The sequence below is a fragment of the Ochotona princeps genome, chromosome 25, assembly GCF_030435755.1.
Source record: "Ochotona princeps isolate mOchPri1 chromosome 25, mOchPri1.hap1, whole genome shotgun sequence".
Lineage (NCBI taxonomy): Eukaryota > Metazoa > Chordata > Mammalia > Lagomorpha > Ochotonidae > Ochotona > Ochotona princeps.
The window spans coordinates 23,985,506-24,012,950 of record NC_080856.1 but is presented as its reverse complement, the minus strand read 5'-3'; the positions used below and the strand labels follow the sequence as shown (position 1 = coordinate 24,012,950).

Sequence of the window (27,445 nt, the reverse complement as noted above, 5' to 3'; positions counted from 1 at the left end):
CAACATTTCTGCCAAGTATCCCTTGGTATCATTTGGAAGTGTGTGGGAGAAACACATTTGAGGGCACCTGCTCCAGAGGCCTCTGGAAGACTGTCATGGCCACGTACCTCTCTGAGCAGAGCAGCCTCAAGGTGGGGGCTGGTTCTTCTATGTTGGTTTCCATGGAGGACAAGACAGGTTCTCATGAGGCTTCTAATACCCAGGAGAGTGTTGACACTAGAAATGTAAAGATAGGAAAAGATACAAAAACATAAAAAAAGGAAAATATATATAAATAACAATTTCGTTAAAAAAATCCATTTATTTCAAATACATTCAGCATTCTGGTTGGCACATAAAAATAGAATGATGAAAGAAGATTTGGTGGGAGTAATTGTTTGGGGGAAAAATCAATTTAACATCATTTTGCTTTCAATTTCTGCTGCCAGGAAGGCGCATGCTGCATCCTCTAATTCAAACATAAGTGTCTCCAGAAACCTTTGGATCACATATTACGAAACCCCATCTGTTTTACCCTCTCACAATTAGCATTTTAGCTTAATTCACTTATAAATTTTCTGACATTAGCTTGATTCCCCCTCCCTCTTTGTTATCTAAATTCACAACTGGCACTTCTTAGATTTGGATTCAAGTTGGAAAATAATTTTTAGCTATTTTAAATCCTTTTTGGTAGTAAGCAGGGTATAAATAAATTTTGAAACATAATGATGGCGTTATAGATGCACAAGAATGTTTGTTACAGCTTTGTTTGCCACAGCAAAAAAAATAAAAACACGTGCCTTCAGATTGTGAGTGGATAAAGCAGTGATTGCAACACTACTGACAATTGTTAGGAATAATAATTAGTGGAATGTGTATGTATGTGTACTGATCAAGAAGGCTGTATTAAGTGGGACAACTAGAAAACAGTAAACAGTTTTATTTATATAAAAATAAAATATTGGGAAAAGTTGTGTAAGGGCACAGAGAGTGGACTGCAAGGGACACAAGAACTAAGGAATGGGCTCACCTCTCGAAAGGGATGGCGAGAGAGGCGAGGGTGGGACAGCCACATGTGATTTTCTGTAGGTTTCCCAAAAGAATGTGTGCATTCATGTTGTTCTGTAGTTTAAGATTTGAAACCAAAAGCAAAATTTCTTCAGTTACCAGGCACATATTAAAAAATAGCAAATAACACCATGTAAGGCTCATCAGAAAATTGTGAATTATTTCTGTTCCTATTTGGAGTTGTCTCATATGCATATTTAGGGAAAGAAGGAGGGTGTGTGGGGCCGTGGTCCCAAATCTGAGCCTCCAGAGTTGAGCCTTGCCCCTCTGCTGGTCCAGCTTCCTGGTAGCATGCACCTTGGGAGGTGCCACCTGACAATGCAGGCATTGGGTCCTGTCACCCACGTGACCCCTGGCCTGGCCCAGCCCTAACTCCCTCACAGGCACTTGGAGAATGAATCAGCACATGGAAAAATCTCTCAGACAATTCGCCTTTCAAATAAATAAAAAAGACAAAACCTTTTATTTTTCTTTAAAAGAGATAGAAGTGAGAAAACACATATATAAAAAAATCCATTAGAAGTGAAGATGATGAGTGTGTACACTAGCAGGCAGACATAAAGGATGTTCATTCAGGCAGGCTACCGTGGAGAGGCAACGTACTCACACATGTGTATGTGTAAAATTCTCTTACTTTTAGAGAGGACATTTTCATCATTCCATCATTAATTGCTATTGTCGTATTGGCAGGCAATGTCTTGGATTACATTTATCAACAAATTTAATCTTAAGAAATCCCAACGAGGAGTGTTCTGTGGTCATTCCCATTTTATAAATGAGAAACTGAAGCGAAGCCTGCCCAGCTCCCAAGTGATGCAGCTGGGGTTGTGAGTCCAGAGTTCACACATGTGATCACACTCACACGTGCCAGGCAGAATGCACATGTGCACCCCTGAGATGGGCGCCTGACTGGGGTGTCCAGGAGCACGGTCCTGACTCCCCGCTCCTGACTGGCAGTGCCATCGCTTGGGTAAGTCCATGTCTCCTGTGGCAGCTTTTCTTTCGGATGCTTATTCCCAGGGGTTTGTTTGGAGCTGTCCGAGGTTGAGGAAGCTGTGGTGGCGGTGGGACGTGCGGAATAGGGAGAAGGGAGGTCCCTGGTGGCTCAAGTGGAGAGAGCTGGAACGGTCGAGCGGAGAACTAAACGAGACAGGTCTGGCTTATGAATGCATCGGCAGGATTGGCAGGTGCAGGAATGGTCTTCAGGCTGCCTTCTGTATCGCCCCCTGAACTGGCTCTATGATAAAGAATTTTACAGATTCCATTTTGCAGTTAAAAAGGACATAGAAGCCAGATATCAAACTCAAGGAATGTATGACTTATGATAATATGTGAAGGCCATCACAGATGAACACAAAGGACAAAACATAAATTTAACTGAGTGTTTGGGTTTGACTGAAGGGAGCCAGACTGTCTTGGGTTTCTGCCATCCTGTCCCCCTGACCCAGGTGAGCCCACAGGCAATGCCACACCTGGCTGCCCCTTGCTTTCCAGGTGGGCTGAGTCTGCACAGGGTCAGTGTGAGACCACACTTCTGGAAGCCACATCCCCACTCAGCCCAGACTCCTTCTGTACATAAACTCCCTTTCTTACAGTTGCTTCCTCATTAATGCATGCACACCTGAGACCCGGCCTGAACTGCTGCTCAAAGCCATGTTGTCTGCAGAGGAGACTCTGAGGATGAAGTTCCTGAGTTGGATCATTCACCCAGCCATGGGCACCTGACCTGACACCATCTGTGTAACCCCTGCACCACCTTCCTCAGATGTACCTAGAATGCGTGGTTAGCACGTCCCTCACTAGGCCTGACCTTGCTTGTTCTGAACCATCACCTGCTGATGGGCCCTGACGACTGGCATTTCCACAGCTCCCAGCAGAACTCACGAATGTCCAAGCTTGCGTGTCGCTGTGCTGTTTTTCTCTTTCCTCCCATGATGCCTGTAGTCTCACCTGGGTTTCTGTTGGTGTTGCCCCACAGCCACTACAATAGTGTCTGCCTTTCTTCCTTGCATCTTTCTCCCATGGCTTCTGCTGCCACTTGCTCTCCCAGCATCTTCCAGCCTAGCCACCTGAGAGGTCCTCTCTTCTTCCACCCCACTCCTGCAGAGAATTTAAACTATGTATCCTGTGAACTTGACACTTTGTTAGATCCTTCTGTATGTGGTCAGGAAACTTTTGGCCATGGCCTTTCTCCTGCTCCGTACTACAATCTGCTGAAGGACCACCAGGTGGTATGAGCTTCATCCTCCACTGGACACTGTGCCAGTCATTCCACAGGAGCACATATTTTATGGTATGTAAATAATAGACTCTGGTGATACAAAGATGAAGACATTGTCCACCTTTGGATGGGTCATGCAGTCCAACTGTCTAAATACTTGTAAGAGTGAAGTTTTTTTTCCCCCATTTAAAGATCTATTTTACTCATCTGACAGGTAAGAGTGACAGAGAGAAGGAGAGAGAGAGGAAAGGTCTTATAATGAACTGTTCACTTCTCAAATGGCCAACATCTTCTCCCCTATGGGCGGCAGGGGCTAAGAACTAGGGCTGTCTTCTGCTGTCTACCCAGATGCATTAGCAGGGAGCTGGGTTAGAAGTGCAGCAGCACGAGTGAATTTATCACGAAAGAATCTCTAATATGTAATTAGAAAACACGCTATGTATGTGATACAAAAACCCACCAACAAAGCGTTACAGAGTAATGCCGTGGTGAGTGCTGCACAAGGCGTCACAGCACCTGGATTTCTCTGAAGGATAACTAATCTGTGGAGAAGAGATGAAGAAACCTTCTGGGAACAGCACATGCAAAGGCTTTGGGTGAGAGAACCAGGCTTCTGTAAGCCAAAGCAAGCAGAGGGAATGTGGAAGAGTAAGTGCGAGGTTAGATGCAGGGTGGGCAGGAATCAAATCCACAGGCCTACACAGCTACATATAGGATTTTGTTCTTCATCTGAAGAATAATAGGAAACCAGTGAAATGCGTCAGTCAGTGTGACCTGGGCAAATTTATGGGCTCCCTGAATAGGATTTGGATTTGGGATGAAACAATAGGAGAATGCAGGGGATCATGGCCGTAGACTACTCACCCAGGTAACATGGTAAAGCATTCTCAATAGAGAAGTACCAGAGACAGTTATGGTGAACTTGTCCATTGATTAACAACCAAGTACAAGCTTATATAGGCTGGGTCCAGGGCAACAAGCCTCAGGGTAGTAACAATATTTCTTTTGGATATAAACATCTATTACATATTATAAGCCTAGCCATCAGTACAACTGTCATGTACTTTGCCAGGTGGCACTGTGTAACCTACCACAACCTATGCAACTCACCCGCACCCTGAGTGTTTATTATAAGACTATCCTCACAAATTTACCACAAGATGGGCATGGGCCGGGGTAGGCAGGAGGAGGACGTGACCAAGTTACTAGAAAGAACCCAAATTACCAGAAGAGGCTGAAGGGGAGGGAAATACCCAGAGGGCTCTGGCCTCCTGCCAACTGCATGGGTCCGCAGGGGTCTCAAGGTACCATAGGGACAGAAGGGTCTCAAGGCATGGGCTGAAACGAAAAGAGGTCTTGAGTCTCTAGACATGCACTGAAACCACATTCCTGTTGCCCCTCACATAGGCTAAATAAGCTGAGACCCATCCCCACTTGCTTGCCCACAGGAGAGACTTTCAAGGGTGCTGCACAGTAGCCTAATGGTTAAAGTCCTTATCTTGCATCTGCCAGGATCACATATGTGTGCCAGTTTGTGCCCTGACTGCTCCACTTCCCATCAGCTCCTTGCTTGTGGCCTGGGAAAGTAGCAGAACATGACCCAAAGCCTTGGGATCCTGCACCTATGGGGAGACCTGAAGAAGTTTCAGGCTTCTGGCTTCAGACTGGCTCAGCTCCAGCCATTGCGGCCATTTGGAGAGTGAACCAGTGGTTGGAAAATCTTTATCTCTGTGTCTCCTCTTTGTAAATCTGAATTTCCAATAAAAAGGGGGTGCTGTGTGACCAGATTATTATTACTAGTAGTAGTAGTAGTAGTAGTAGTAGTAGTAGTAGTAGTAGTAGTATTTGCAAGACAGATTTAACAGAGCAGCACAGACAGGGAGACAGAAAGATCTTTCATCTGCTGGTTCACTTCCAGATAGCCATACTGGCTGGAGTTGAGGGTGATCCAAAGCTGCGAGTTTCTTCTAGGTCTCCCAAGTGGGTCCTAAGGCTTTGGGCCATCTTCCACTGCTTTTCAAGGCCATAAGCACAGAAGTGAATGGGAGGTAGAGCAGCCAGGACATAAACTGGTGTCCACGTGGGATGCCAGCACTGGAAGGTGAGCATTGAGCCACAGTGCTGGTCCTCACCAGGCTCCTATTTAGACCCAGTCTTCCCAATCAAGGGTTTCTTCCCAGGTGGGCCCTTTGTCAGGGCTGCTCCCTCTGTCAGGAGTGCTCTAGCCTGATATTTAAACGTGGGCTGCTTGATGCTGGCCTCAAAATCTGCCTCCTCCTGCCTAGACACACTCTCTGTAGTGAGTTCCCCACTCATTCAGTTGTCTGCAATGTCTGGAGCTGTGTTGATCCGAAGCCAGGAGCCTGGGGCTTTTTCAGGGTCTCCCACGCAGGTGCAGGGTCTCAAGGCTTTGGGCCGTCCTTGACTGCTCTCCCAGGCCACAAACAGGGAGCTGGATGGGAAGCAGGGCCACAGGGATTAGAACTAGTGCCTATACGGGATCCTGGCGCGTGCAAGGTGAGGACTTTAGCTGCTAGGCTACCGTGCCAGGCCCCATTTTAAGCACTTCTAAGAGAATGTGCCTTCCTGCTCATGAAGGTGCTGTTTTTCTCAAGCTGTCTGCTAACTAGCACTGCCTCTCTACCTTCATGATCTGTGTTTCAGGAAATTCATGCATTTTTACAAGTTTATAGTACTAGCAACAGGGGTGGGTAGAGGTTCCTAGGACTGACTTTTGAGAAAAATGGCCACCTCCAATATTGACTATTGTCCTGATGGTATTGGTCATTGGTTTTCTTTTTTCTTTTTCTTTTTCAATGTGATATGTCTTTCTTTCTTTATTTATTTTAATTTATTTTATTGTATAGTTGTTGACAATCTTTACATAGTTAATTATGGTTAACAAAAAAAGGTTTAGGGGGCATAGGGAAGTGGGTAATACTATTACGTCCATATTGTTTCCATCATGTATCTGAGGTAAAGGGGGATATTGAGGGAGAAGCCCTACCCGGTTTCCCACCAACCCCAAGTCCCGGATGTGGGGCATGCTCTGAGATATTTGCTCAAGTGGTTTTAATAGTTCTCCAGTTATGAATCGCTGCCAATTTCGCTTGATGAGGTCGTCCACTGATTGATATGGTCCATCATAAAGTCTCCGTTTGCCCCATATTTCGCTGCCAACTTATAGCTGAGATGAATGATTGACCTGTTCTGTCTTCTGTCTTTTCTTGGTTAGAGTTCTGAGTCCAGCAGTTCGATTGGGGAGATCTCCAAAGAAACTTTGAGGCATTTCCAGACCAGATTCTTGTATGTTCTAGCAAACACAGGGCCGGGCACAGTCCATCACCACGATCAGCTGGTGGTTTCAATTGCTGGGTTGGTTCTGTTTTCAGTCCCGACTTGCACTGGAACCAATGGGTGTTGCAGTCCAGTCTGGTTCTGCCCAGCACATACTAGGCCCTTCAACCAGTGGGATCTGCAGCCTAGTCGGGCGACCCACAATAACCCCCACCAGGCCCGCCCCCTACCCTGGTTTGCCAGTATGTGTAGCAGTAGACCATTCTGTCCCCCATCCCATTTGGCTCTTGTACTTGTCAATGGGTATTAAAGCTTAGTTCCATCTAACCAACTCAACCATCCAGCCCTCACGGATGTTGTTGAGTGCCTCTCTGTCTAGCCATCCCAGCCCCCATCCTAGTTTTCATGCCCTCCCGTGGGAGTAGTAACCCAAGAAGGGGGAACCCACTATTTCCCTCCCGGGCCTCTCTCAATCCCGGTTGATGCACTCTTCGGGTGGTTCTGTGGTTTGACTTGACAGAATTAGCCCCCAGTGCCAGTTTCTGCCAACTGATGCTGTGGTTAAGCCCTAACAACCCTCACCCACTCTAATTTATGCTTACACCAGTAGGAACAATCAGCCCAGCCTGGCTTTTCCCTGATCTAGTCCACATGCAGTGCACAGGTGTTGTAGCCCTGTTTAGTCTGGTCTGTCCCCATCCCAGCCCACGCTCTCCAGTGGGAGTTGCTGTCCGGAGAGGGGACCAGCCCCTTAATGCCCCTGCCAGCTCTGCCCCTCCCTTCCTGGATCTCACGTCTGCTGGTTGGGTGCTGCAGTCAAATCCAGCACAGGCAACCACGCCCTGGCATTCCATAATGTGTACTGGTTTTGTCGCGACCAAACCCGGCTCAACCCACACTCTGTTCTGGTGATCGGATTTGCCAGTGGATGACATGAACTGATTCAGCCTGGTCTGCCAGTCACTGGTTTTCATTAAAAGGCACACACATCAAAGAGCAACTTAAGAAAGATAAAGTCCACAAGAGTGGCTGTGTTGTGGACATTTCATTGTTGAAACCTTGCCCTGTTTATGTATGACTACTGAGCCCATCTGAAGTCAGGAGACTTTTCTAAGTCTCCCATGTGCTCCTTAGGAAGATGGAATCAAAGTGGAGCTGGGACTCAAACAGCAGTGTCCTGGCACGGGTTGCAAGAGTCCCGTTGTCACAGCTGTACCAAATGCCCACCCTGTGAGATTTAGTTTGACACAAAACTGACCTCGCCTGCTGGTTCTGAAAAAGTATTCTCTTTCTGTAACCTTCTACCTCTCCAATTCAGTTTCAGCCCTCATTTTTCCCTCTTCAAAAAAACCCACTCAGAACAGTGTTTAGCCCAGCAGTTAGGCTGTTGGTTCAGACACACGCAGGCCATACTGGAGCACCTGAATTTGATGTTGGTCTCTGCCTCCTGATTTCAGCTTCTTGCTAATATGGACCCTGAGTGGCCATGGTGATGGGAGACAAGCTCCTGGCAGAAACTCTCTCTCTCTGTCTTACAAAAATCATAGAAAACAAGAAACCCAGTCACGTCTCCACAGCTCAGAGTGGAACTCAGTTGATTCTGGAGTTGTGCTCCCCTACTGCAGTCAACTGAATAAAACCTTTACCAAACTGTCCATTTTTCAAAAGGCTTATTTATTTTAAAGCCCATGTTATAAAGAGAAGGAGAAAGAGAGAAGTTTCCACCGGCTGTTTCCTTCTGCAAGTGGCCACGGTTGCAGGGGCTGCTCCGGGCCAAAGTCCAGAGTCAGAAGATTCTTCCAGATCTCCCAAGTAGGTACAGAAGTTGCAGTACTTTGGCCATTCTCTGCTGCTTCCAAGTGGAGCAGCTGGGACAAGAACCAGTAACCGGGCCCGGCGGCATGGCCTAGTGGCTAAAGTCCTCGCCTTGAAAGCCCCGGGATCCCATATGGGTGCCGGTTCTAATCCCGGCAGCTCCACTTCCCATCCAGCTCCCTGCTTGTGGCCTGGGAAAGCAGGAGAGGACGGCCCAATGCATTGGGACCCTGCACCCGCGTGGGAGACCCGGAAGAGGTTCCAGGTTCCCTGCATCGGATCGGCGCGCATCGGCCCGTTGCGGCTCACTTGGGGAGTGAATCATCGGACGGAAGATGTTCCTCTCTGTCTCTCCTCCTCTGTGTATATCTGGCTGTAATAAAATGAATAAATCTTAAAAAAAAAAAAAAAAAAAAAGAACCAGTAACCAAAAGGGATTTTAGTATTACAGGTGGTAGTTTAACTTGCTATGCTACAACTCCAACCTCATCTTTCATTTTTTTTTAAATGTGTTTGCTTGTTTATTTGGAAGGTAACATTAGAGAAGGATAGAGGGAGGGAGAGGGGAATCTTCCATACACTGGTTCACTCCCCATATAGCTATAAAAGCCAAGACAAGGTCATGCCAAAGGCAGGTGCCAGGGATGGTCACCTGAGTCACCCACATGCCACTCACACGGCTTGTTGTTGGTGGGAGGCCTCAGGCCAGGACTGCCTAAGTAGCCCTGCGAAGTGGCACCTGGCTCCCCCAGCAGAGCGAGGAGAGGGCAAGCCATCTGGAGCTTCAAGGTCTTAGAAGACCTACCCCTGGCAGACTCCACTTCCACAGCATCTCCTTAGGTTCTCTCTCCTCACAGTGGTAGGGAACTCCAAGGACATGGACACTGGAAGACAGGAATCATCAGGGTCCATCTTAGAGTAATCTTTGTCATGACCTTCAGCCGCTTGGAACACTTAGACCTGGGCTTGCTCTGTGAGGTCCTTCTTTGCCCCTGACTTCATCTTCAGTTCAGTGAGAGAACTGTTCAATGAATGAAAGAGTTAATATGCTTACAGAAGCACTTCTCACAGGGAGTAAAGCTGCTGCCAGGGTCTGGCCTGATTCCTAGAAAAGGGCTGCTTGTTTTGTGGGGGAGGGGGTCAAAGCAGCTGTCTGGGTTTCCCATCGTTTCTCCTCTCACTTCCGAGGTCAGCGAGATGGGAGGGGACAAGAACAGGTGGCTCTTGACTGGCTGGCTTGGATCGGCCTTGATACAAAGACACTAAGGAACTGGAAACAAAAATCCAGGCTCTGGAAGAGTGCTGGTCCTAGTTTTGCTCCTTTTAGGAGTTTTGCACCTGATTAATGATTCTGTGCAAGATGGATTAAGCTGCTGGAAACTTTCTCCATTTAGCAGTGCCAGCTCCTTCTTCCTTACACTTTTTTTTTTTTTTGATAGTACTAGTCTTTCAGATCCCCAACTTTTTCTAAGGGCAAACCAAAGGCCTAGGATGGATTGGATTTTCCCTGGGAAAATCAGGAGTAGCTCCAGGGACTGCTGCTGGAGGGCTGGGGTTGAGTTGAGGGTGGGTGATATCAGGGAGGGGAGCTCAAGGTCAAAAAACATCCCCCAGACTGTGGATGCTGAGCGTCGCGCAGTACATTTCGTCTGAACAAATCTCGTTCCTACCTCCACTCCAACTTCCCTAGCAACGGTCAGAGAGAAGGCATGGGGTGACAACCAAACCAGGACGCTGGGAAGGAATTGCTTTCGTTATTCAAGACGTAAGTAAGTAAATAACAATTGGGCACCAGAGCTCCCTTGCAGAGCTTCCTTTCCTCTGTTTCATACAATGAATGACAAAGCCTTCAAGTCCTGGCTTCATAATTGGGGACCATTACCATGGCAAGGAATTCTAAGTTTCTCTTCCATTTTTCTCTTTCCTGCAAGAACATGCTTTCAATAATCGGTGATTAGTTATTTGAAGCATTGTTCTTCCTGTTTGACAGCTGCCAAAATGAGCTTTGGACTCGTCGTTGTAGGGGAGGAAGGGGAGCCCTCCAGAGCTTAGTAAGGGCGGCTGGGTTCCCCACATCCTTCCTTCTGCCCCGCTCTTCTCGCACACTCCACTGCCCCTTAGCTCTGTCTGTCTTCCCTCTCCCCCACCTCATTCCAAGTTGTTCTTTATTCAGGCTTGATCCAAGGATCTCCCTCAGAGAAAGCAGATCACTGCTGGCTCCTCCGCCTTGGGGGTGCCAAGGCCTCGGTGGCAAGCTGAGGAGCGCAGGCACAATGGCCCTTTATGCCTTGCTCTGGGCTCTGTGCTGGCCCCAGCTGCCCCCATGCTCCGATTTTCCTTACTTTTTTCTTCAGTATTTTTTTTTTTCAGCTGACTTATTCTATTCTAATACATGGAATGGGGAGCAAGGGCCTGAGATGCTGGGTCTGGCCCATGGAATCTAGGAGCAGGAATGGCTCCTGGGCCCTGCCATGATGCCACTAGGTGATGGGTCACATTCCTACTGACAGGGCTGGGCTGCTTTCGCGGGGACGGAGGCATGGCCTGTCTTGTTACACCTGGCTTTCCTTTCAAGGCCCTGAACAGTGTCAGCCTAGAACACTTCTGCAAACAGAACTGAGCACTGATGCGGGAAGAAACAGGTACAAAGCATAATGAATAATACTGACACACCTTTAAAAGGAAATATGGGGTAGGGTGGACATTGTTGCACAGTAGGTGAAGCCACCACTTGGGACACCTCCACGTCACCTCAGAGTGCCTGGTCTGAATCCGAACTACTTTGCTGTCCCAGCTTCCTGCTGATGCTCCTGTGACTCAAAAAATACTTGGGGACCAGTGCAGTAGCCTAGTGGCTGAAGTCCTCACCTTGAATGCACCAGAATCCCACATGGCCTCCAGTTCATGTCCCAGCAGCCCTGCTTCCCGTTACTTGCTTGTTGCCTGGGAAAGCAGTCAAGGACGGCCCAAAGCCTTGGAACCCTGCACTGTGTGGGAGACCCAGAAGAGTTTCCTGGCTCCTGGCTTCGAATCAGCATAGCTCTGGTTGTTGTGGCCACTTGGGGAGTGAAACAACAGATGGAAGATCTTCCTCTCTGTCTCTCCTCTTAGTATATTTGACTTCCCAATAAAAACAAAACAAAAACAAAAACAAAAACTTAAGCCCCTGCCAAACACGTAAGGAAAGTGAGATGGAGTTCTAGGTTCCTGAGTTTGGCCTACCCAGCCCTGGTGGTCACATGCAGGCATTTGGAGGGGAAGGAACCAGCGGATGGAACACCTGTCCATTCTGATTATGTAAGCATCATCAAACACAAAACTACTATAAAGCAATTTTTAAAAAACCATCTTTCTTGCCTTCTCTGTCTCCCTTCTTCCTGACTTTCAGTTAGAAGGAACACAAAGGCAAGAGGCTGATGTTGGAGCAGCTCAGATCACAGCTGTCAAAGCAGGTGAGCGCTGAAGCAGTTGAAGTAGTTGAGCCTCTGCCACCCACAGAAGATAGCTGTGTTGAAGGATGAGCCTCTGGCTTCAGCCCGGCCCAGCCCCAGCTGCTGAGGGCATTTGGGGAGTGATCCAACAGATGGAGAATCTGTCTCTGTTTCTCATCATCATCATCATCATAAAAACAATCATAATAAAGTTGCCAAGATCAGGGAATCAGGTGGATTTTGTGAATGAGAGCCCCCTGCAGCCAGGCCTAGTGTCTTTCCTGGTTAGGCCTGTTTCCTTGAAGGCCCCCCGTTTTACCTGCAGATTTAAAGAAATATCTATGCATATATATTTATTTATTTAATATCACATTATATATTATATTATATATTACAATATATAATATAGCATTATATATTATATATATGTGGTGAAGAAATTTCATTTAAACAGATGTAAGAACAAAATGATACTTCCCACCCTACTGTTTATAAGGGGTTGCTAGAACTTTCAAGAACTACAAAACTGATGTTGTCACGAAACATCTGCTTTAAATTTTAAAAATTAAATTAAACCATTTAAATTTACAATCAGATAACTAGAATTTCATTTTTAAAGTCCTCGATTTCATGGGAATAATGCAAAAGTTACTATGGAGAACAAAGACCAATGAGTGCAAAGATGACCAAATTCACTGCCACAGCTTTGGTTGTGCCTCATTACACACCTCAGTGAGGCCAGGCAGAGTCTGCAGAGTCTATTGCCTGAGCACTGGCGCAGGTGCTCACTTCCTATTACCTGAGGACCATGGGCAGATGCCCACTTCCTATTCCCTGAGCACTAGGGTAGATGCCCACTGTCTATTGTCTGAGCACTAGGGTAGATGCCCGCTTCCTATTCCCTGAGCACTAGGGTAAATGCCCACTGTCTGTTGTCTGAGCACTAGGGTAGATGACCACTGTCTGTTGTCTGAGCACTAGGGTAGATGCCCGCTTCCTATTCCCTGAGCATAGGGTAGATGCCCACTCTCTGTTGTCTGAGCACTGGGGTAGATTCCCGCTTTCTATTGCAGCCAAGACGTGAAAATGGGGTGGAAAGCAACTGGGAGCACTTATTATGAAAGTTCATGCAGAATGTTGGACAAAACTGAAACAATATCACCCTCAACCTTCATGCTCTTTATAACTCAAATGGAGACTTCAGGAGTGGGGATTGGGGTCGGCTGTTGGGAGAGTGCCTGGGATGCCTGCAGCCCCTTCTGGGGAGTCAGGATCCAAGGCCCAGTTCCATGAGGCAACAGGCGATGTGCCGAGTGCCTGGGCTCCTGTCACTCATGTGAGCGACCTGGATGGAGTTTGTGCTTCCAGCTCCTGCCTGACCCAATCCTGGCTGTTGCAGATATATATGAAGTCAACCAGTGAAGGAAAAAAAATCTCTATATTGGTCTCTCACTGTACTTTGCCTTTCCAATAAACCCAAATAAATGTTTTTTATTTGGGTTTATTGGAAAGGCAGATTCACAGAGAAGGGCAGAGAGAGAGAATGAGAGAAAGAGATATATCTCCGATCTGTTGGTTCACTTCCCAAGTGGCTGCCATGGCCAGAGCTGAGTCAATCTGAAGCCAGGAGCCAAGAGCTTCTTTTGGGTCTCCCACGTGGGTGCAGGGTTCCAAGGCTCTGGGCCATCCTTGACTGCTTTCCCAGGTCACAGGCAAGGAGCTGAATGGGAAGTGGAGCAGCCAGGACATGGGATTCCAACACTGGCTGGTGGAGGATCAGCCAACTGAGTCATTGCACTGGCCCTAATACATTTTAAAAAACTGTATTTTAAACTGTTTAAAGAAAAATAAAAAGGAGACCTGAATCCAGGTTTAGGAGGCAGCACCTTCTGGGATCCCTGGGCTGAAGTAAGTAGGGTGGGTGCTGGTAGATGCCTATATTATGCTGCATATAAAAAGATTTAAATGCATCTCTGTAAGAGTCATTAAATAGATGCTGGTTCATCTGCCCCCAGCCCCCTAAGCCTGCTTGCTCTGTGTCCTTTCCAGGGGTCTCCTGGGGCCTCTGAAGACCCTGTTGGAGGCCTCAGTCTGGCAGAGCTGGAGTCCGGCACCCCGCTTCAGTGTGACAGCTAGGATCTGCTGTTAAACATTTGAATGTTATCCCTGGGCCCACCAATGCCTATGATAGCTGTTGGCAGGGTTATCTGGAAGGCTGTAGTTCTGATTCTTGAATCTGAGAGTGAGCTCTGCTACATGGCAGCGGGCGGGAGGGTGGGGGGAGGCTGTGGCATTAAACCCGTTCCTAGACATCGAAATGTGATTTATTAACATTGGCAACAGTTACAGGCCATCCTGCCAACAAAGTTTCTGAAATTGAAATCGCATGAAACTTTCTTAGTTCCTGCTAGTGCCACATACGCCCTTTCCTTTCTAAAGCAGCAAATTCACTTTAAAATAATTAAGAAAAGATTGATGGGATTTTGGAATTGTAATGAAAAATATGATCTCATTAGTAAGTCATGAGTCAGGGCCAGGCACTGTGTCAGATGTGTGCACTTCTGCATAATTAGAAGAAGCTGCTGCAAGGAGAGCTAATAATGGCATGGATTAAAAAAAATTAAAATAGTTTCCCTTTATACTTTTTTGGCTGTACTGAAATTGTTCCTTTTGCAAAAACTGAGAAAGAGATCTCTTTCAAAAGAAGCCTCTCTCAAATGTAACTGATTTAGTGGAAAACAAAATAGTGGTAAAAAGAATCGAAAGAACCAAATAAAAGATATCGCTCCACTAAATCCATTGTGAATTCTCAAGTAGGTTACCAGACAAAACGGGAATTGTTCTCAGCCATGCACCTTCAAGACAACACACACACACATACACACACACAGAGCATGAGCACATTTTGAAAACAGCAGTTAGATTCATAATGTGAATTTTATATAATCTCTGGTTTGAACCACTGAGTAAATAAAATAATTACTCCTTAGAGGAGCCACACAGCTTTTAAAGGCTGAAATGAGTTTGGAGTGAAGCAAACTGGATGGTGGCTTTGTCTCTGACACTGCCGGCTGACTGTGGCCTGATTAGTCCATGTCTGGATTTGCTCATTTGTAAAATGGGGGTAAGAATACTGACCTTTAAGGTTTATTGCAGGAACAAAATGAAGTAACATTTAGCAGGCAGGCATTAATTAAAAATAATCTTGCCCCTTCTCCTTAGGAACTTTATAGTTTGTTGACATTTGGGAGTAGAACAATTTCCCCTTCCTCAGTTCAAAGGAACAACCGTTGGTTTAGTGCCTGTGATGCTGAGATGCGGTGGGGAGTTGAGCATGAATAGGACAGTCAGTCCTGGAGGGCAGCAAGGGTAAGTCCGGTGTGTGCCACATATCCACAAGACCCAGCAGGCTGGCTGCCTCAGGGGAAGTCCAAAAGCACACCTTTTGGAAGTTGGCCAAAGGAGGATGATTGCAAAAAGATGGGCGAGGCATAGATGTTCAGCTGATCTGCATGAGTAAGCCCACTGATAAAATGCTGAAGCCTTCTGCTGTCCTGGCTCTCTTTAGAACCACAGATATCCCTCAATACAAGAACAGAGTCTCAGCCCCTGTTGTGGCAGGAACCTAGAAGGTGCCCTTTATCTACAACCTATATGTGGCAGAGATTAATTATTTTTTTCTGTATGGGACTGGCGTGATGACTCAACTGGCTGGTCCTCTGCCTGCAAGTGCTGGCATCCAATATGGGTTCGTGTCCTGCCTGCTCCACTTCCCATTCAGCTCCCTGCTTGTGGCCTGGGAAAGCAGCAGGTGGACGTGTGAAAAAGCTACACTACAGTACTAATAACGGGGAACTCAGTGATAGGGGAGGGGATAAAGGAATCCCAGGGCATATGGAACTGCATCATAAAATGATGATGATGATGATAATGATGATGATAATAAGTAAAATTTTTAAAAATAATTTAAAAAAAGGAAGAAGAAAGGAAAGAAAGGAGGAAGGAAGGAAAGAGGAAGGAAGGAAAGAGGAAGGAAGGAAGCAGCTTCCCTCAGTTCCAACTTCTATGGGCATTTTTTCACTATTTCTCTGTTAAGTATATGTGTATTTGTTTAAGTTAATTTTTTTTCTTTTTTTTAATTATTATTTATTATTTTTAATTCATTAATTACATTGTATTATGTGACACAGTTTCATAGATACTTGGGTTCTCCCCACCCTTCCCCAAACCCTCCCACCATGGTGGATTCCTCCACCTTGTTGCATAACCACAGCTCAAGTTCAGTTGAGATTCCCCCATTGCAAGCGTATACCAAACATAGAGTCCAGCATCTTATTGTCCTGTCAAGTTCAACAGCTTCTTAGGTATACCCTTTCTGGTATGAAGACAGAGCCAGCAGAGTATCATCCCAGTCAATTGAAAGCTCTAACATACCATCAGCAAAAATTTACATCATTATGGGATTAATTGACATTAAGTTACTTTATTTGAAGGGTGTAGTCACTCTGCAAATGGTCACAATGGCTAGAGCTGGGCTGGTCTGAAGCTGGGAGCCAGAGGTTCTTCCAGGTCTCCCACGTGCGTGCAGGGTCCCATGGATTTGGGCCAACTTCCATTGATTTCCCAGGCACATATGATCAGAAGTGGAGCATCAGGAACAAAACCAGTGCCCATATGGGTATGCTAGGGTCGCAGCAGTAGCTTTACCCACTATGCCAAAGCCCCGGTCCCTATTTTTTTGGTTTTAATTTTATTTACTTATCTGAATGGCAAAGCAGCAAGGAAAGAGAGAGAGAGAGGTCTTCCTTCTGTTGATTCATTTCCCTAATGCCTACAATAGCCAGGTCTGGGCCAGGATGATGGCTGGAGCCAGGGACTGCATTCTGATTTCCCACATGGGTGCCACAGGCCTGAGCAGTTGGGCCATCTTCTGCGGGCTTCGCAGACATGGAAAACACAGCATGGATCAGGTGCTCTAATCCGAAATGCTGGCATTGCAAGTGGTAAGCTTATACTTCTGTGCTATACAAGTCCCCTTGCATAGTCAACTAAATCAAACACTTGAATGTGTTTATTAAAATGATCATTTTCTCCTTTATTTTGTCAAGGGCTGAACTGCACTGGTTTTTAGTAAACTTGCTAAACTTCCATAGCATACACTCACATAGGTTGTTACGCATCAGATGTTTTACACATTTTTAGAATGAGTTTGGCAATATTTTATTTGGCATTTTTTGCATGTATGCTTATGAATGATATTGGCCTAAAACTTTTAATTTTTTTCCACATGATATCCTTGGCAAGTTTTGGTACAAGTTATGATGACCTCATGCAGTAAGCAGAGGAAAGTACTCTTTTCAACTTCCCTGGGAGAATTTGTGTGACACTGATGGTTTTATTCCTTCCACACTTATTAGAATTCACAGGACAAGTCCTCGAGGTGTGGAGTACCCTTAGAATGAACGCTTAGATTCAACTTCATCATTGTTGTAAAACTATATAAACAAAAAACCCAACAGCAGACTATTTGGGTATTCTATTTCTTCTAATTATTTATTTATTTATTCATTTTAAATTTTTATTGGAAAGGCAGATACACAGAGAAAAGGAGAGACAGAGAGGAAAATCTTTCACTCGCTGGTTTACTTCCCCAAGTAGCTTCATCAGCCGGAGCTGAGCCAATCTGAAGCCAGGAATTAGGAGCTTCTTTCTGGGTCTCCCACGTGGGTGCAGGGTCCCAAGGCTTTGGGCCGTCCTCGACTGCTTTCCCAGGTCACAAGCAGGGAGCTGGATGGGAAGTGGAGCAGCCAGGACAGAAGTTGGCACCCACATGGGATCCCAGCACATGTAAGCATGCAAGGCAACCATTTAGCTACTTGGTATTGCACCTGGCCCCAAATTTATTTATTTTTGTTTGAAAGGCAGAATTACACAAAGAGAAAGACACACACACACACACACACACACACACAGAAATTTTCCATCTGCTGGTTCACGCCCAAGTAGCCACAATGGCCAGATCTCTCAAGTCTCCCAGGTGGGTGCAAGGTCCCAAGACCTTGGGATATCCTCCGTTGCTTTCCCAGGCCATAAGCAGGCACGAGAAGCGGAGCAACCAGGTCTCGAACTGGCAGTCATATGGTGGGCACTGCAGATAGAGGTTTAAGCTTCTACTCATGGTGCCAGCCATTAAGTGTTCTCTATTTTCTTTGTGTATATCAATTTTTTAATCTGGGCCCAACACAGGGGCCCAGCAGCTGGGGTCCTTGCCTTGCTTGTGCCAGGATCCCATATGGGCATTGGTTCGTGCTCTGGAGGCCCTGCTTCCCATCCAGCTCCCTGCTTGTGGCCTGGGAAAGCAGTCAAGGCCGACCCAAACCCTTGGGACCATACACGCGCGTGGGAGAGCTGAAGAAGTTCCAGGCTCCTGGCTTCTAATTGGCTCAGCTCCGACTGTTGTGGCTCTTGGGGAGTGAATCAGCGGATGGAAGATCTTCCTTTCTGTCTTTCCTCCTCTTTGTATATCTGACTTTCCATTAAAAATATATAAATCTTTAAATTTTTTAAAATCTTCAATGTAAAATTAATAATCCCATTATTTTAAAAAATTTTCTAGAAATTCTTTTATTTTTATTTTTAATATTATTTATGTAGTTGAGAGGGATGTACACCCCTGGGGCTTCCGATTAGGGTGGGGAGGGTTGAGGTATGTAGGAAGGTGGGTGGGACAAACGTTTCCATTTCTTTGTTTCCTGTGTCCTCAGGGGGCTATTCCTTGCTGCCAAACAGCAGTTCCTGAGGCTTGGGGACAGTTGTTTGTTGATGCCTTACAGACCCTACTGTGAGGAAGAATGTTCTGAGTGATACTCGAATGATTTTGCTAGTTTTGCGATGTCATCGGCTCCACTGCACCAGGGTTGAGAGAAACTTTCCAGGGTCTTTTGGCTGACCAAGTGTACCTCAGTGTGCATCCACAGACCCAGACACCTGCTGCAAAGCTTTCCAGCTTGTGAAGAGGCAATCCATGTCCTCTGCTGACCTAGACAAGCAGGCTGTCATGTCCTCCGTGTGCACCTGGGCATGCTGTCCACTGCACAAATAGCACCAGCTAAGGAGGCCCAGTCTCAACACATGCACTCCAAGGTCAGACCACATTTTTTATAATTTTGCCTGTGTCCAGCATTTGAGTCCAGCAATCTAGCCTGGGAATCCTCCAGGAAATCTAGCCTAGGATGATCTCAGCCCACCACAGGTTCCACACCAACGCCTACCAGGCCTGTCTCCAGCCCTGATTTTTGTGTGTGCCAGCATGTACTGAAGCCTAGCCCCATCTGTCCCACATCCCATCTGGCTCTCATGCAAACCCTTGAGTGTTGCAGCTTAGCGCGGCCCACCTTCCCCCCGCAAGATTTGGCTTACATGTATGCGCCTGGGTGCTGCTGTCTTGACCAGTCTGGCCTGCCCCTAGCCCTAGCTCTCATGTTTACCAGCAGGAGCTGCAACCCAGCAGGGGAGTGCCCACAGTTCCCTACCAGACCCACTCTCAGACCCAGATCTTGTGCCTGCCAGGAGGTACTACAGTGCAGCCTGGCGCTTGGCAGTGGGTGCTGCGGCCTAGCTTCGTTGCCCTATATCCACTCTAGCTCTCATATACTAGCCCAGCGTGGCCTGTCTCCAGTTCCAGCTCTCACACTCCCAGTAGATACAGTAGCCCAGCAAGGGAGTCCCTGAAGTTCCCCTACCAGGCCTATTCCCTACCACTGGGGCTTGCATGTACTGGTAGGTGCTGTGAGCTAGCCTGAGATGCCCCATACCCAGTCTTAGCATTTACCAGCAGATGCAGCAGCCTAGCCAAGCTTGGCCTACTCCCAGCCTTCATGTGAGCTCGTGGGTGTTGTGGTTCAATCCAGCTTGACCTGTGCCCCATTCTGGCTCTTGCTCTTGCCACTGTGTGCTGTGGACTGGTCTAGCCCAGCATTACCCCAGACCCAGCTCACACATACTCCAATGGGTGCTGCAGCCCAGCCTGGCCTGTGCTGCCTCCAATCCCAGCCCTTGCACTCACCAGTGGGAGCTGTGAACTAAAAGAGGATTTCTCCAAGTTCCCCTACTAGGCCTGCTCCCAGCTCTGGATCTCCCACCCCTGACATGACTGGCTCCTAGTCCTGGCATTCACTGCGTGTACTGTGGCCCAGCTTGGCTCTTGGGAGCCCCAGAGGGTGCTGGAGACTAGCCTGGTCTGGCCTGCCCCCAGACTCAGCCCACATGCATGCGGATGAATACTGCAGCCTTGCCCAGCCCTGTCTGCCCATTGCCCTGGCTATGGAACTCACCAGTGGGAACTGCAGTAGAATGGAAGTGCCCAAAGTTCTCCTATGTGGTCCGTTTCTAGCCCTGGATCTTGACTGTGCTGGAAGATGTTTCAACCCAGCCTGGCATGGCCCACCCTCAGTCTCAGCTTTTGCTGAATCAAAGCACTTACCACATTTTGTCATAAAAATCATCTTCCATTGTTACAGGGAATTCTCCAATGTTCAAAGTCCTGTGAAAACATAAGAATATATGCTTTGCCATTGAACTCATCATGCCTATACATAAAAAGTGTTATGAGATGAGTAAACAAGGGAATGCTCCTGAGTTTTAGCTTTTTGCCTTTAACTTTTAGTTTTAGAGCTTCTAAGCCATTCGTGGCTCTTGACTGTTGTTCATCTCAGATCCCCGGGGTTTGCTCTGTTTCCTATTGTTGCACTTGGGTTTCAGGGAATTCTCTGCCATGGGACTGCTTAACATGGGAAAGCCATGTTAGTTATCAAACCTCCCATTCATACTCTGATCCTATTTTTCAACCCACGTAATTTTCAACTCTAGCTGCCATTGTGTTGTTGCCTTTGATCAGAGTCATGATGCTGGCTGAATCTTTGATTGTATCTGACATGGCAGAGAACAGCAGAAACATGTGGATGGGCCTGGAATGTGCTGCAGAGTCACCATTTTCTTTTTAATTAATGTCTGTTTTGTTTACCGCTTCAGCCTGCTTTGTTGACACTTGGTAATAGTTTGTTCTGTTCATACTTTGGAATCAACCTTGTTCTGAAAATTTTATGGATTTTAAAGCCATGATTACCTGATTTTAGCTTCAACTTGGCTCTCTGTATCTATAGCCTCTTAGGTTTAGCCAGATCCCACAATCTCCTTGCTGGAGACACACCTCACCTTTCTGTTGCCCATCCTTGCGACCTACAGTAGTCCTAGCAGACAGTACTCACCACCCTAAGTAAGTCCATTTACTGGCACTATTTTCAACTTGTTAAGCCACGGTGTAATTTCAATACTAGGTTTGAGATGGGTGCTGGTTCAAGACTTAGCTGTTCTACTTTCAATCCAGCTCCCTGCTAGAGTGCTTGCAAGAGCAGCGGAGGATGGCCCCAAGTCCTCGGGCCCCTGCAGCCATGTGGGCGACATGAAGGAAGCTCCTGCCTTCTCCCTTTGACTGGCCAGCCCTGGCTCTGGTGTTCATTTGGAGAGAGAACTTTCATCTCTCCCTCTCTCTCTGACTATGCCTTACAAATAAATAAAAATTAAAAAAAAAAAGGAGGTTCTGACAAGGCAGCCAACAGGCTAATCCACCTGAGCTACCAGCATCCCATATGGATTCATGTGCCAGCTGTTCCACTTCCAATCCAGCTTATTGTCTGGGAAGGCAGCAGAAGATGGTTCAAGTTCTCACAGCACTGCTCCCATCTGGGAGAGCCAGAGGAAGATCAACTCCAGCCATTTTGGCCATTTGAGGAGTAAATCAGTGGGTGGAAGTCATTTCTGTCTATTCCCTCTCTAAAAACTCTGCTTTTCAGAGGGTGATGCAGTGGCTCAGTATGCTAATCTCTGTCTACATGGCTGCATCCCACATGGACACCGATTCAAGTCTTAGCTGCTCCACTTCCCATCCAGCTCCCTGCTTGTGGCCTGGGAAAGCAGTCGAGGACGGCCCAGAGCCCTGGGACCCTGCACCCACATGGTAGACCCAGAAGAGCTCCTGGCTCCTGATCAGCCAGTGCGGTCACTTGGGGAGTGAATCAGTGGACAGAAGATCTTCCTCTCTGTCTCTTCTCCTCTCTGTATACCTGACTTTGCAATAAAAGTAAGTAAATCATTAAAAAAAAAAAAAAGAGGGAGAGATCTGCAAAAAGCTCCTGGCTTTGACCTGGCCCTACTCTGGCTGTTGTGGTCACTGGGAGGGAACCAGGGGATGGAAGATCTTCTTCTTTCTCTCTCTGTTACCCAAATGACTAGAAAATAGCTATAGATAGAGGTAGCCTGAACAGATTCTTCATAAAATTGCAAAGTTGGTGACATAAGTTTTTAAAAAATTTTTCAATGCATAGTAACAGCTTGCTGCTTCTGCTTTTTGTCCCCCCTCACGAACCCAGGCACCCTTTGGCATTCTAGCTGGTTTTCAAAAGTCCTTATTTCTGGCTTGCCTTTAAGGTTGGAAAACACGACTGCTTGAAAAGCACTAAAGACTTTGGTCAGTAATGTCTCCTGGGTGGGAAGTGGAAGTTTAGAATCCTCTTTTCCTTAGTGTGGCAAAAGAAAAAGACAGAAATACTGACTGCAGTTAAAATAACTCCTAAGTGTTGTACCAGAAATTGATAATACAGGTAATGTTGTGATTGTGATTTTTATAACATTTCTATGAGATAGATATTATATTGAGTGCATTTTTTCAAATTAGGAAATAAAGGCTGGCATGATATGCCTATTGTTCTACATCCAACAGAAGGCAAAACTGAAGCTCTTATCTTCTCTGCTTAAAGCTTGTACTCTGGAATACTACTCCAAACTTGCAACTTTTCAGTTTGATGTCTTCTGAAACGAAGGACAGGGTCAAATTTGAATCTGAATTGTTAAGATCTTACCATAGATGTTAGTAACTGGGGAACATATTTCTGGACATAAAGACCAAAATGTTACTCCTAAAATTATATTACCTGATCTCTTATTTATTTAGATTTGATTATTGCAAATGTAAGAAAACTGGGGAGAGTGCCTCAGGCCTTCTGCAGAGCAAGCCAACACACCAGTGAGCGGACCAATGATTTCTCTCCATTTTTTCTTACCAGGACAAGGCCAGAGGTTTGTCATGGATCAGCCATCCTGCTAGCAAAACAAATGTCCCACCACTCTCCAGAGAACAAGTCCATTTCAGAAGGGAAAAGATAGAAGCACTTCTGAGCTTTCAGAGAATTTAAAGGGAGCCCAATAAATAAATCAACAACCCAATTTCATAAAAGGAAGGGGAAAAATTCCCCAGATAATCTGATTGCTAAAGTGGTTGCATTCAAGTTAAAAATTCCTTAGACATTTGAACATTTCCATTCTTGGAGTTAATACTAGTAAACATATATTTTTAATATAATTGCTAGTATTTGGATTCCAGGGCGACGGTGATGCATACATGCACTGTTTGCCGGCTTAAAGAAACTACAAGTACTGTAGTACAGCTATGCAGTGGACAATAATGTAATCTGATGGATTAGTGCCACAGCATTAGGCATCCAATTAGAAGAGTAATTATAAGTCTTGTTCGCAACCAACATCAGTTTTCTGTATGTCTCACTCAGCTGTAGCATGGGGGCTGGAACAGACGACTCCGAAGAACTTCTTGGGCAGGCTCTCTCCTACTCTCATTTGTTTATTTGTTAAATGATGTATCTGGGGCAGGAGTTGAGTGCAGCAGTTTAGAGTTACCACTTGCATTCTATATCAGAGTGCCATTCTGTGTTCAATGTAGTTACCTGGGAGGCAGCAGGTTGTCACCTGTGGTCCCTCACACACTGGGGTCCCTATCTCTGTGGGACAGCCTGGAGTTCCTGGCTCCTGGATTGCGCTTGTCCTCCACTGGCTATTTCCAGCATCTGGAGAGTGAGGCAGCTGGTGAGAGCACTCTCTCTATCTGAGTGTCTCTCTCTGTTTCTCTGCTTTAAAAAAGTCCTTGACACTAAGTGGTATTCAATAAATGTTAATTAATATTAACCTTCAAAAAATATGTATGCACTAAGCATTAAATAATTCCTCCCTTCCAGGAGTTTAAATGTCTATTGGACTAAACCTGGATCCAGATGGGTCTGCTTTCTGGGCACATTAACCTTGGTATGCAATTTGAAGAAATGGTAGGATAGCATTTGTTAGCAAGTACATCTCCTGAGGTTTACATTTACTGCCACCATCCTAAGGCATTCTTTGCTTTATAACAGCATCTCCTGACACACAGTCTTGGAAAATTCATTTATTCATTTAATGGAAGTTCACTGAGGGTCTTCAGGATCTTGGCCACATACTGACCCCACGGTCATGACCTCATACCAAATAACCCATAGTCAGGTTAAGTTTGAGAAGTAGTGAAACAAACAGAGCTGGGACTTCTTCCATTCCTTATGTTGCATGACTCATGGCCTTCAGTACTTCTCACCTTGGAGTCTATATTTTGGAAGAGGCAATGTAGGGCCAGAGTCCTACAATACCTATTATCAGTTAAGGTATTCAAGGTCCCTCTCGGAGTCTAAGCACTTCTGGAGTTGGGGAGTGAGAAATAATAGGGAAAGCCATTCACTCACACATTGTTCAATCTCTTAATTAGGACTAGACTATTACTGCTCCATCAAAATACTCTTCCCAGACACTAGATTTAAGGCGTCTCATCCTTGAGATGGAATTCATTTCAGAATAGAATTTGAATATTAGATTAACTAATGTTAATTATTAAGGCCTTGGAAGAATGGGCTGGAACTGATCCTTACCAGTGGTACCATCTAATTTATTAGCAGTGAGGCTATTATTTCTGAGTGGGTGATGCCTCTGTCCCCCGTGCTGGGTACAACTGGACCGAAATGCACTAATTGGGTGAAGTGGAAATTACAGGAATTTGGAAATAGGACTGATGAAAATAAAACCAATTTGAATCCAATGCTAAGTGTGTTCAACTGGCATGATGACCATCTGGGTGGGGGCTTTGAGTGACAAGCAGACAGACCAGCAGAGGAGGACACCAAGCCTGGAGGCCGCGGAGGGAGTGTGGACTTTTCCAAGAGCAGGCTTTCAGGGAGTGTTTCTGATTAGTGAAGAAATGTTCTGGTTTGTATCCTCTTGTTTACCAGATGAAGGCTTACCCTGGGGGGCTGGGGCTCTGGGCCATGGCAATGATTGCGGTTGAGAGGCTGACAATGTACATGTGTGTAGTACTCCCAGAGGACGTGGAGCAGGGGAGGACAGCGTTGCCACCTCCTTGCCTGATGTTAGAGAATCGGAGAATGAAGGGACCAGGAACTCACACACTCTGAGCAGGAGGACTTCTTGGTGAGGGCAGGGCCGGGAGAACAGTCAGGCTGATGGCATCACTTCTTTCCCTGTGACTCCATGGCAGGCCTGCCCTCCAGTGCCTCACATGCTCTAACTGTGGGCCCCATCTTGTATATCCTAGTGAAAGCTCTGTCAGGACCTTCTCCCAGGATTCGATGTAAGATAATTTATTCCCTGAGACAGTAGTATGAAATCGCAAGCTCTGGCTATCACTGCGTAGACCCTGAAAAACAGGGTGGGTTGTGGTGTGACCAGGCTCCACCTAGCAATCACAATGAGGACTTAGCAGTGACTGTCTACCTTAAGCTGATCCTAATTCCAGATAGGTACAGAATGCCATCTGAGACCTCGGATTCATCCACACTGGCATAGAATGCTATGCAGGTATAATCACTCCAGCTAAGCTTCCTGAATATTTTTGTAAATGAGTGAGTTGGCTAATTAAAGGCAAGCATGAAAATCATCAGTTTCAACAGTGGTAGAAACACAGTTCTTTAGCAAGAAGAAAAACGTACCTTGTGGGGACAAAAGCTTAGGGACAATGTGACCAAATCCAAGTGACCAGAAGTAAAACCAAGGCTGCTCTCTTCGGTCTTGGGTAACCCACTGCCTCGGGCACGGCGGGGAGTCAGTCTGGTGGAAAGAAGAGAGACACATGGGGCTGATAATGCTTGTGAGCTGCAATTGAAGAACCAGAAATGTCAGCACAGACAGCTCTGAGAAGAAAGTAAGTCTTAAATAATGAGGAGACATTATGCTCGTCGAATACAGGCTTCTACTCTTGTAGTCAATTCCAGTCCCTGATGGCAGCCCCTGCTTGAAGCCATTTATAGTACAAGTCCTTTCTTAGGTTTAGCCCAAATTCATTTCCTCGTAACTTTCATCCTTTGGAAAAGTAAGAGCAGCTGTGTTACTTTTTCCAATATTATTTCCTTCCAATAGCGGAAGAAAGTCACCATCGCCTGTAAGCATGCTCTTTGCCAGTCCTAAGAAAAAAAATAAGTGCTGTTTGGAGTCAACAAGATCAGGGGCAGAGCATACCCTCCCCTAGCTCCTATGTCTTGAGGTAATCCTGATCCAAGTCTTTGCAGGAAGCAAATATTAAACTAATAGTGACAATGCTGGGACAAAACAGTGTCATAAAAAAGATTTTCTTCTCTATTTTTTTTAAGATTTATTTATTTTTATTGGAAAGGTGGATATATAGAGGAGAGACAGAGAGGAAGATCTTCCATCTGATGGTTCACTCCCCAAGTGATCGCAACAGCTGGAGCTGAGCCAATCCGAAGCCAGGAGCCAGGAGTTCTTCCAGGTCTCCCACACGGGTGCAGGATCCCAGAGCATTGGGCTGTCCTCGACTGCTTTCCCAGGCCACAAGCAAGGAGCTGGATGGGAGGCAGGGCCACCGGGATTAGAACCGGCGCCCATATGGGATCCTGGTGTGTGCAAGGCGAGGACTTTAGCCGCTAGGTCACGGCGCCAGGCCCGTTCTTCTCTATTCTTGTCAAACCTCTCAAGCAAAGATTTTTATTGCTAAAAGTTCTTTAAAAAAAAAAAGATTTATTTATTTTTATTGGAAAGGCAAACCAGATTTATGGAGAGAAGGAAAGACAGCGAGAAAGATTTTCCATTCACTGGTTCACTCTCTAAATGGCTTCAATGCCAGAGCTGAGCCAATCCGAAGTCACGAGTTTCTTTCAAGTCTCCCTCCCATGGGTGCAGGGTCCCAAGACCTTGGGCTGTCCTCCACTGCTTTCCTAGGCCACAAGCAGAGAGCTAGATCAGAAATGGAGTAGCCTGGACATGAACTGGTGTCCATATGGATGCTGGTTCAAATGCCAATGGCTCCACTTCTGATCCAGCTCCCCACTGTTAATGGTCTTGGAAGGCATCAGAGGAGGTCCAAGTCATTGGGTCTCTGCACCCATGTGGGAGACTCAGAAGCAGCTTCTTTGTCCTGGGCCAGCTCTAGCACTTGGCGCCCATTTGGGGAGTACATTAGTGAATGGCAGATGTCTCTGCTTCTCTCTGTGTAACTCTGCCTTTCAAATAAATAAATCTTTTTTAAAAATTGAATTTGTTTTTCTAGTGCAGTTTTAGAGTCTCAGCGAAACTGAGAGGAAGGCACAAAAGTATACTGCCTCACCCCCATTCTTGCATCATCTTCCCCCTTATCCGCATCCGCCCTGCGAGTGAGCCATTTCCTGCACACTTCATGCAGTGCTTGCTGTGAGTCAGGCACTGTCCCAGGTACTTTGCTTGCATAAACTTGTTCAAT

General features: G+C 46.2%; 1 long non-coding RNA gene across 1 annotated transcript; it reads right to left on the bottom strand.

Moving 5' to 3' along the window:
* LOC131477983 (uncharacterized) lies at window positions 1-25,803 on the bottom strand. Its single transcript, XR_009244236.1, has 3 exons — window positions 25,683-25,803; window positions 20,294-20,353; window positions 1-216 (listed from the first exon to the last, which is right to left on the bottom strand). It is a non-coding gene; the product is annotated as an uncharacterized LOC131477983 (long non-coding RNA).
* Between the last annotated feature and the right edge of the window lie 1,642 nt (window positions 25,804-27,445).